This window comes from Cupressus sempervirens, chromosome 8, assembly GCF_028749045.1.
Source record: "Cupressus sempervirens isolate cs-2001-9-10 chromosome 8, ASM2874904v1, whole genome shotgun sequence".
Lineage (NCBI taxonomy): Eukaryota > Viridiplantae > Streptophyta > Pinopsida > Cupressales > Cupressaceae > Cupressus > Cupressus sempervirens.
In genome coordinates this window covers 837,452,530-837,463,279 of record NC_143125.1, presented here as the reverse complement: position 1 = coordinate 837,463,279, position 10,750 = coordinate 837,452,530, and positions in this window count along the sequence as shown.

Sequence of the window (10,750 nt, the reverse complement as noted above, 5' to 3'; positions counted from 1 at the left end):
GATAATGGATTATAACTTTGATGGAGATGATTACTCTAGAATGACTAAGAGAAGTAATGAGTTATTTTTCAAGACTAACAATAACTTGCAAAATAATGTGCAAGTTGAAGATGTGAGAGAAGAACATAGCACCATGGCATAAATAAGAGTTGAAGTAGCAACTCCTACCCCAAATAGGAACATGATAAGAAATCATCGTGTTGATTAGATAATAGGAAGTAAGGAAAAAGGAGTAATGACAAGGAGCAGAATTAATGAAGAACTATGTCTGATATCTCAAGTAGAACCAAGAAGTGTGGATGAAGAAATCAAAGATGATAATTAGATAAGAGAAATGAAAGAAGAACACTAGTATATAATTAAAAATGACACATGTGAATTAGTTCCTAGATCTAAGGACAAAAATGTGATTGGCACAAAATGGGTATTTAGAAACAAAATAAATGAACAGGGAGAAGTAATAAGAAACAAAGCAAGACTTGTATGCAAAGGTTACTCTCAACAAGAAGGAATTGACTATGAAGAGACATATGCACCTATAGCAAGAATAGAAGTAGTTAGAATGCTCCTGGCATATGTGGAAAATAAGAATTTTAAGGTATATCAAATGGATGTTAAGTCAACATTCTTGAATGGAGAACTTGAAGAAGAAGTTTACATTAAAAAACCAGAGGGTTTTCCTTTAACAGAAGACAAGGACATCGTTTGAAGACTAAATAAAGCATTGTGTGGATTAAAACAAGCACCAAGAACTTGGTATGCAAACTTGGACAAATACTTAGCAAAGCTTGGATTTGGTAAAGGAATAGTAGATAGCAACTTGTACTTGAACAAAATAGAAGATGGTTTGCTAATAATCATTTTGTTTTTTGATGAAATCATTTTTGGTGGAAATGATGAAGCCAGTAAAGAAGTCTTAGAAGACATGAAGAATGAGTTCAAGATGAGCATGGTAGGAGAAATAAAAAATTTCTTAGGATTGTACATTGTTTAGAACAAAGAACGTATCTTCATCTCTTAGACCAAGTATTTGAAAGATTTACTGAAAAGATTTGGTCTATAAAATTGTAAACCTATTGGAACTCCTAAGGTAACTAGTCATAAGTTATCAAGAAAATATGAGATGCCTACTATTGAACAAAAGATGCACATATCTATGATTTGAGGATTACAATATCTAACTCATATGAGACTAGATATAGAAAATGCAGTTGGAATTATGGCAAGATTTCAAGCCAATTCTAATGGGGACACGACCCAAGAACAGAATGGAACCAATAGAAAGGAAGAATTATATTAACTGAGAAAATAAGCTAGTACAAATAGTACAGAGAAAATAATCTTCAGAACATGCCCTAAGGGCTTACAATAGCATAAATCTAGAGAATATTTTTCCTTTTAGCACCTCCTCTCAAACTCCACTCCGAACTGCCTTTTACAATGCTAGAAATCTCCTTAAATAGACCCTGGAGGGTTAAGGACTAGGAGTACCTTCTAGAAAGTGCTAGTAGGCATCCACCAACCAAATAGAAGGTTCTAAAAGCTGCATTAGAAGTCGGTGCAAATCTAGAGGAATCCAAAAATGGTAACCGAACTTTCGGGAGGCATAACTTTTGAACCGTAGCTCCGATTGATGAACCGTTTACATTTTCAGAAAGCTCTCAAAGTGCTCTATAGCCCTATGGACAAGCTTTTCTCATCCCCCATTTTTTGACCCTTTTTGAGGTCATTTAATGCCCCTAACTTGACTTCGAAGCATTCTTAGGGGGTCTCCAAAACTCAAAAAACTGCAATAACTTTCAAACCGTGGGGCCTTTTGACGTGATTCTTTTTCTGGAATGCTCTAAATCAAAATTATATTCATCTGGCCAATTCACACCTTCTAGGTCACCAAAATGATGGCCAAATTGCATGCTCCTATTTTTTTGGGATTTTCAAACACACTGATAGTGGAACTATGAGAGTTGGAACCTTTATTTAACCCAAATGGGTATCCAAAAATGTAAAGACATGAAACAGAAACTAAGTCTAAGTACATTTTTTTTGGGTGACACAGGATTGCCCTTATACCTCTGGATGCTCCTGCATCAGACACCCAGGGTAGATTGAAAAGTGACCTTGTCACTTGATGGATGGTAGAGGAAATCCCAAATGGGAAACCTCAGTTGCTGAAATCCAAGTTCAGTCCTCAGTTGGCCGTCCTTTCCATTTGACCAAATACTCTTCATACTGCCTATTTTTGGTACTCCTACCCACACGATGATCTAGAATGTCTTCTATCTCCTCCTTCTTAGAAGCAAGAATTGGACATGGCTCTAAAACCAGCTCCTCATCTACACCATCATCATGATACTCTGTTAAATCTGCAATGTTGAAAATGGGAGAAATGAGAATACCATCTGGCAGCTCCACCTCATATGCATTTCTTGAGTTATGTTTCTTCAAAACTTTGCAGGGGCCAAATTTCTTCATTTTTAGCTTGTTGTAAGTACCAACTGGAAATCTTTCTTTTCGTAAGTGCACCATGACTAGATCCCCTACTTGGAATTCCAGTACTCCTATTTACAGAGTTATTATAAGCAAACTCTGCCTGTGGTAGAATCAAATCCCATCCCTTGGGCTTATCTCCAACTAAACATCTCAGCAAATTGCCCAGACTTCTATTTACCACTTCTGTTTGACCATCAGTCTGTGGGTGATGCGTGGAACTGAATTTTAGGTCTGTTCTCAACTTCTTCCACAATGTCCTCCAGAAATAACCCACAAATTTAGTATCTCTGTCAGAAACTATACTCCTTGGAAGACCATGTAGTCTTACTACGTCTTTGAAAAACAAGTCTGCAATATGGACAACATCATGAGTTTTGTGGCATGGAATAAATTGTGCCATTTTGGAGAACCTATCAACCACCACGAATACTGAGTCATTACCCCTTTGTGTTCTTGGAAATCCAAGAACAAAATCCATACGTATATCCTCCCATGGCCTTGATGGAATAGGCAACGGCTGATAAAGACCCGTATTGTGACTAAACCCCTTGGCAACTTGACAAACCTGGCAACTTTGTACGAACTTCTTCACATCCTGTGAAATTTGAGGCCAAAAATAATGTTCTCTAAGAATGGAAATGGTCTTATCTCGACCAAAATGTCCTGCCATCCCTCCACTGTGTTTCTTCTTAATCAGATTTTCCTTCATGGAACTCCTTGGAATGCACAATTGACTACCTTTGAAAAACATGCCATCCTGAATCAAATAATCTAACCACTTTTTTCTATCTACAGCAACAGGCTCTTTACAAGCTTTCCATGCTTCAGAAAAATTAGGATCCTCGGGGTACAAATTCTTGAGTTCATCAAACCCAACTACTTCAACCTGCATTACTGTAAGCAGTGGCTGTCTCCTACTTAGTGCATCTACAACCTTGTTAGATTTTCCACTTCTATGCTTCAACACAAATGTATAACTCTGCAAGAATTCTACCCACTTCATATGCCTCTGATTCAATTTACCTTGGCTATTTAGGTACTGTAATGCCTGATGATCAGTATACAAAACAAATTCCTTTGGCAATAAATAATGCCTCCATTTCTTTAAGGCCTAAACTATTGCATAGAACTCTTGATCATAAATAGAATTCTTCTTCTTTGCATCATTCAATTTTTCACTAAAATATGCAATAGGCTTACCTTCTTGGCTTAATACAGCCCCAATAGCACTACCAATAGCATCACAATCCACCTGGAATACTTTTCTAAAGTCTGGAAGTGCCAACACGGGCTGTTTAGTCACCTTCTTCTTCAGCAATTCAAAACTTCTCACAGCTGCTGCAGTCCATTTGAACTCTTTTCTATCCCCTCTTATTGTATCAGTTAGGGGTGAACATATGCCATTGAAATTCTTAATAAAATTCTTGTAAAAACTAACCAAACCATGAAATGATCTTACCTCAGTAGCAGACCTTGGAGTAGGCCATTCCAAGATGGCTTTTACCTTCTCTGGATCCATTTTGAGACCTTCAGGTGATATAAAAAATCCCAAATAGACTAACTCCCTCTTTGCAAAGACACACTTCTTTAGATTAATTAACAACTTCTCTTCCCTTAGCCTTTCAAGGACACTATGAATATGTAGTAAATGTTCTTCCAAAGTCTTGTTGAAAATTAAAATATCATCCAAATAGACAATAACAAATTTTTCCAAGAACTTCTTAAGTACCTCATTCATGAGCCGCTTGAAGGTGCTTGGGGTGTTCGTCAATCCAAAGGCATGACTAACCACTCATAAAGACCCTCCTTGGTCTTGAAGGCTATTTTCCACTCATCTCCTTCTCAAATCCATATCTGATGATAGCCACTCTTCAGATCTATCTTTGTGAAGTACTAAGCTCCACTCAAGTAGTCCATAAGATCATCCATCCTTGGTAAAGGAAACTGGCACTTGATGATTATCCTATTTATAGCTCGAGAATCTATACACATCCTCCACTCTCTATCCTTCTTTGGTGCAAGTACTGTAGGTACTGCACATGGACTCAGGCTCTCTCAAATCAAGCCCTTCCTCAACAACTCCTGAACCTGTCTATTTAGCTCCTCTATTTCAGTAGGAGTCATCCTGTGAGCAACCTTGTTAGGAAAACTAGCTCCTGGAATCAAATCTATCTGATGACTGATTTGCCTTACTTGTGGCAATCCATCTGGAACATTATCAAAGATAATATCTCCAAATTCCCCTAGTAAATCTAAAACTTCAAATGGTATTTCACTACTACCTTCTTTATCTTTCCTAGGAATCAAAGCATAGCACATATGTTGATGTTTCATGCCATCTAGAAACTTCCTTCCATCAACAAGAAAAATCCTAGCACTGCTACATACCTTTTCACCTTCCTTTTTCATGGGCTTCAATTTGTGGCAAACTCCATCCTTTGTCAAAGAGTATGTGTTTGCATGTCCATCATGCACTGCATGTCTACCAAACTGCCATGGTCTACCCAACAATAGATGGCAAACATGCATCGAAATAACATCACAGAGAACTTCATCATGGTAACTCCCAATTTTGAATTTTACTAAACATTGTTCACTTACCAGGACCTTATGATCATCTTTTACCCAAGAAATCCGATAGGGCTAGGGATGTTTCTCCCTCTTGAGCTTCAGCTTAGAGACCATCTCTTCTGATACCAGGTTATCAGTGCTACCACCATCAATGATCACGTCACAAAATTTATCCTCACACTTGCATCTGGTACGAAACAAACTCCTCCGCTGTCCTAGTTCATTTTCACCACTTAGTAGGACTCTTTCATTTACCAAGGTGTCTCCTCTTTCTGCATCCTCTAAATGTGATTATTGTGCATCCTCATCCACATGAGCAACCCTAGCTTGGCCCTCAGTTCTCCTATCTATCCTTCCTTGTCATTGAGGGCATTCAAAGGCACGATGAACTTCTTCATTGCAATGGAAATAGGTACCATGGAAGCCTCCTCTTCCTTGTCCACGTCCTCTACCTCTTCCTCTTTGATTTTCAAATTCTTGATCATGGGAGAGGTTGAAACCCTCATTCCTTAGGTTTCTGCTAGTACCCACATCTTCATTTTCCTTTTGGGTTTCATTGTGGCCTCTAGATGATCTACCACTTCCCCTTCCTCCTTGACCGTGCCCTCTTTGTCTTCCTTCAAACCTTTTATTCAGCTTCTCTTCAACTCGTAGGGCAAACTGGTATGCCTCTTCAACATTGGTCATTCTTACCAGACTTAATTCCTCCTGGATGATAGGTCGCAACCCATTGATATAATGAGCAACCTTCTCCTTATTTGCTTCTACATGCCTCGCTCTAATCAAGATTCGGTAAAACTCCTCTGTATATTCTTGGACTAATATTCTTTCTTGCTTTAACCCATGCATCTTCTTAAACAGATCAAGCTCATAGTCCACAGGAATGAATTGCTTCTTCAATTTATCCATCATGCGATCCCATCTTGTAATCTTCTCCTTTCCTCTTCTAAGTCTTTCCAGTTGAACCTCTTGCCACCAGATTTTGGCATGGCCTTTCAGTTTGGCCTTTGCAAACTTAACCCTATCTGGGTCCCTTATATCCTCATACTCAAAGTATTCTTCCAGTTCATTGATCCAATCGATCAACTCATCTGGTTTCAGATTTCCTGAAAATATACCTACTTCAATTGTAGGTCTTTTCCCAAACTTTGTAATGGCCCTAAAAAGCCTTTCCTCTATAGGATTCAGAACTTCCCCTTCAACTTCCTCTTCTAGTCCCATTACTTCCTCTTCATTATCATCCTCACTATTGTCACCTACAGCAACATTTGCTCCTCTACGAAGCTCCTCTTGCAATGCTTGTACCTGCCTCTGGAGGGCTCTAACCTCCTCAGGATCAATAGCTCTGGCCCTTCCACCATGCTCTCTTCCTGGAGGCATCTTCTAACTCGAACCCGCAACCACACAGTCCTGGTGCAAACTGCCTCACAGTCGATGCTCTGTCTACACACTCAGGAAAACCCACTCTGATACCACTTGATGGAGACACAACCCAAGAACAGAATGGACACAACAGAAAAGGGAAAATTATATTAACTGAGAAAATAATCTAGTACAAATAGTACAGAGAAAATAATCTTCAAAACATGCCCTAAGGGCTTACAATAGCATAAATCTGGAGAATATTTCTCCTTTTAGCACCTCCTCTCAAACTCCACTCCGAACTGCCTTTTACAATGCTAGAAATCTCCTTAAATAGACTCCAGAGGGTTAAGGACTAAGATTACCTTCTAGAAAGTGCTAGTAGGCATCCACCGACCAAATAGAAGGTTTCGAAAGCTGCGTTAGAAGTTGGTGCAAATCTAGAAGAATTCAGAAATGGTAACCGAACTTTCGGGAGGCATAACTTTTGAACTATAGCTCTGATTGATGAACTGTTTACATTTTCAGAAAGCTCTTGAAGCGCTCTATAGCCCTATGGACAAGCTTCTCTCATCTCCCATTTTTTGACCCTTTTCAAGGTCATTTAATGCCCCTAACTTGACTTCGAAGCATTCTTAGGGGGTCTCCAACACTCAAAAAATTGCAATAACTTTCAAACTGTGGGGCCTTTTGACCTGATTCTTTTTTTGGAATGCTCTAAATCACAATTATATTCATCTAGCCAATTCAGACCTTCTAGGTCACCAAAATGATGGCCAAATTGCATGCTCCTACTTTTTTGAGATTTTCAAACACACTGATAGTGGAACTGTGAGAGTTGGAACCTTTATTTGACCCAAATGGGTATCCAAAAATGTAAAGACATGAAACAGAAACTAAGTCTAAGTACATTTTTTTTGGGTGACATAGGATTGCCCTTATACCTCTGGATGCTCCTACATCAAATTCCAAAGAATATCACTATGCAATAGTAAAAAAGATATTCAAATATTTGAAAGGAACATCAAATAACAACATTTGGTATGATAGAAGTTATGACTTTACTCTTTGTACTTACATAGATGCTAGTTAGGATGGAGATAGGGATGATATAAAAAGCACTAGTGGAGGAACATTTTTCCTTGGAGGAAGACTAGTTTCTTAGCTTAGCAAGAAGCAAGATTGTACCTCATAAAGTACTGTAAAGGCAAAATATGTTGCAGTAGCAAAAAAATACAATCACGTCATATGGATGAAGCAAATGATGAAGGATATTGAAATTACATTCATAGAACCTATTATCATTTACAATTTATAACACAAGTACTATTAACATGTCTAAGAACCTTATTTTTCATTCCAAAACTAAGCACATGGCAATAAAGTATCATGTGCTGAAAGAAAAAGTTGTAGAGAAATAAATTAGATTGGAGCACATTAATACTAAGGAACAAATTGTCGATATTTTCACAAATGCCTTACCAAAGAATACCTTTGAGTACTTGAGAGGTATTCTTGGGGTTATGCCCCTACCTAACTTAGAGTAGAAGATGTAAAAGTGCATCAGTCTAGGGTCCATAGCATCGTTATTTGACTGGACTAAATGTTGATGCTTAATTCCTCAACAGGGGAGTATTTTTGATGAATAGAGTTAGCAAGAACTCTTGGTGATTGATAATTGGTATACAATAGTGTCTTTAGACACTTGTGTTGTTTATAGAATTATATGCAAAAGTTTTAAAGCAACATACTAGCTTGTGGTCATGCTGGAAGATTCTTATATGTTCAAATTTTTGTACTATATTTGACATTAATGTCAACGGGGGAGAGAGTGACATGAAAAAAATATTAGAGAAAAAAAATGTTGCAATAAAAGATTTGCATGAAGATTTGAGTGATGAAGAAAACCTGTTGGTATGCTTGGAACTAGATTTTTTTCATCTATGTTGCCATCAATGCCAAAGGGGGAGATTGTTGGCATGAAAGCTGATGCTATGGGAGATAATTGCAAAATAGTGTCATGACTGTGTTTTTCATTGATGACAACATAGCAATGAGTTTGCAAAAGACTAATAGAGCAACATACTAAGATTCATGTATTAAAGACATCACATTGCCTATCTACCTATGTGTAGTTACTAGCATATACCACAACATGTATCTAACATGTGGGCAAGTGTGAAAAACCTAAATCAATAGTGTAAAAAATATATTAATGATTTAGAAAGAACCACAGGAAAATAGAGTAGTGGAAAATAGTTTTTATTGTATGACCAATATAGAGCATTGTATATGGAATTAAGGGTTGCATAGTTAACTATAGGTAGCACTGACTATTGATGATGTTTGCAAGTGCATAGGTATAGAAGTCACACATGTGAAAGTTTGGTTATAACTATGAGCTAACATCAATAATTAAATATTTATTTTATTTAATTAATGTATGGTAAAGTATAGAGCCAACTAAAGGAATTAATATTGAGTGTGGTATAAAGGAAAGAGGTTTTCCAAGTTTTAAACACCATCATTGAGATTGATAAGTAGAGGAGACTTGCAAAAGGTGAACTAGAGGAGCAGAGTAATCTGTTAATGAGTGTAAGTGACCTTAAGGGTTACTGTTGATGGATATAGAGTTATAGATCTGATTGTATGATCTAAGGGTAAAAAAGTCTAACATACTAGACAAAGGAAGAGCTAAGAGATTGTTCTACATCTATTATTTTGAAAGGAAGAGTACCGAGATCAATTGGATAGTGGGTTCATTGATCTAATTCTGAAGTTATTTGGATAGTGAGTTTACCTACCTTCCAGAACTCCTAATAGGGTTGAAATCCCCTAATAGGGATTCAAAGTCTCCTAATAGGAACTCTTTGTACTAAGTATTGTTATAGACTCCTAACAAGGTCCATCCTCTAACAAGGAATATTTAGATTAGTACATTATTTTTTGGGCATCATTCCCATCGAGGTTTTCCCTCTGATCAAGGGTTTCCCTAGTCAACATATCTAGTGTATTTATGCATGCACATTTCTTTTTGATTGCTATTTACTTTGGTTGATTAATTAAAAATTGTTTAAGATTTATATATAACCAATTCATGCCCCTCGCCCCCTGCACCCACCCCCCCACCCCCCCCCTTCATTTATATTGGAAATCTACTACTTCTAACATGCTCTTTTTTGTTAATATATTCCATCTTCACCTCTTTATCTTGAACTAACTCTCTCAAGTAAAGATACTTGATTACAATGTGTTTTGTCTTTGAGTGCATCATTGGATTGTTTGATATATTCATAGCACTTGTATTATCACAATAAAGTATCACTGGTTATGTGATCTCTTCCTTCATTCCTTTGAGTAATTACTTGATCCACACAATGTTTGTACAGTTTACAAAAACAACAACAACATATTCAACTTCAACAGTAGATTGTGAGGTGTTGTTTTATTTCTTACTAGTCCATGTAACTAGCCTCTTGCCTAAGAAAAATGCTCCTCCACTGGTGCTCTTTCTATCATCAATGTTTCCAACCCAGTTAGCATCAGTGCAGGTTCTTAGTTCAAACTTTTCATTCTTCTTGTGGTCTAGACCAAACTCTTCTATTCCTTTCATATATCTCATTATTCTCTTCACAACTATTAAATGATTCTCCCTGGGATTAGCAAAGAATCTTGTAGATTTCCCTATAGATAATGCAATGTCAGGTCTATTTTCTACTACATATTATAATTTTCCAATCATAGACCTATATAATGTTTGATTCACCTTAGCTAAATCATCATTCTTTGACAAGTTTTGTCCTATCACCATAGGTGTACTTATTGGTCTAGAATCCTCTAATCCAAAAGTATTCAATATTTCTTTGACATAATTTGACTAAGTGATGTATATACCATACTTTATTTGATATTCTTGTGAACCCACAAAAAAATTGATCTCTCCAAACTTTCACATTTCAAATTCTTGATTCATCCAATTTGTAAAATCCTTACATAAAGCATCTTGACCTCCAAATATGATATCATCAACAAATATTTTAGATAAAAAAATACCTTTTCCTTTCTTTGTTTTCATGTATAGATTTTTTTTATCATTAGTCCTTTCAAATCCAAACTTCACAAGATAATTATGAAGTCTCTCATACCATGCTCTTGGTGCTTGTTTTGAACCATATAGAGCTTTATGTAGTCTACATACCATGTTCTTATTGTTAACATTAACAAAACCATTCGTCTATTCTATGTAAACTTCTTCCTCTAATATGCCATTTAGAAATGCAGATTTAACATCCACTTGATAAACTTTGAAACCTTTGTATACAGAATA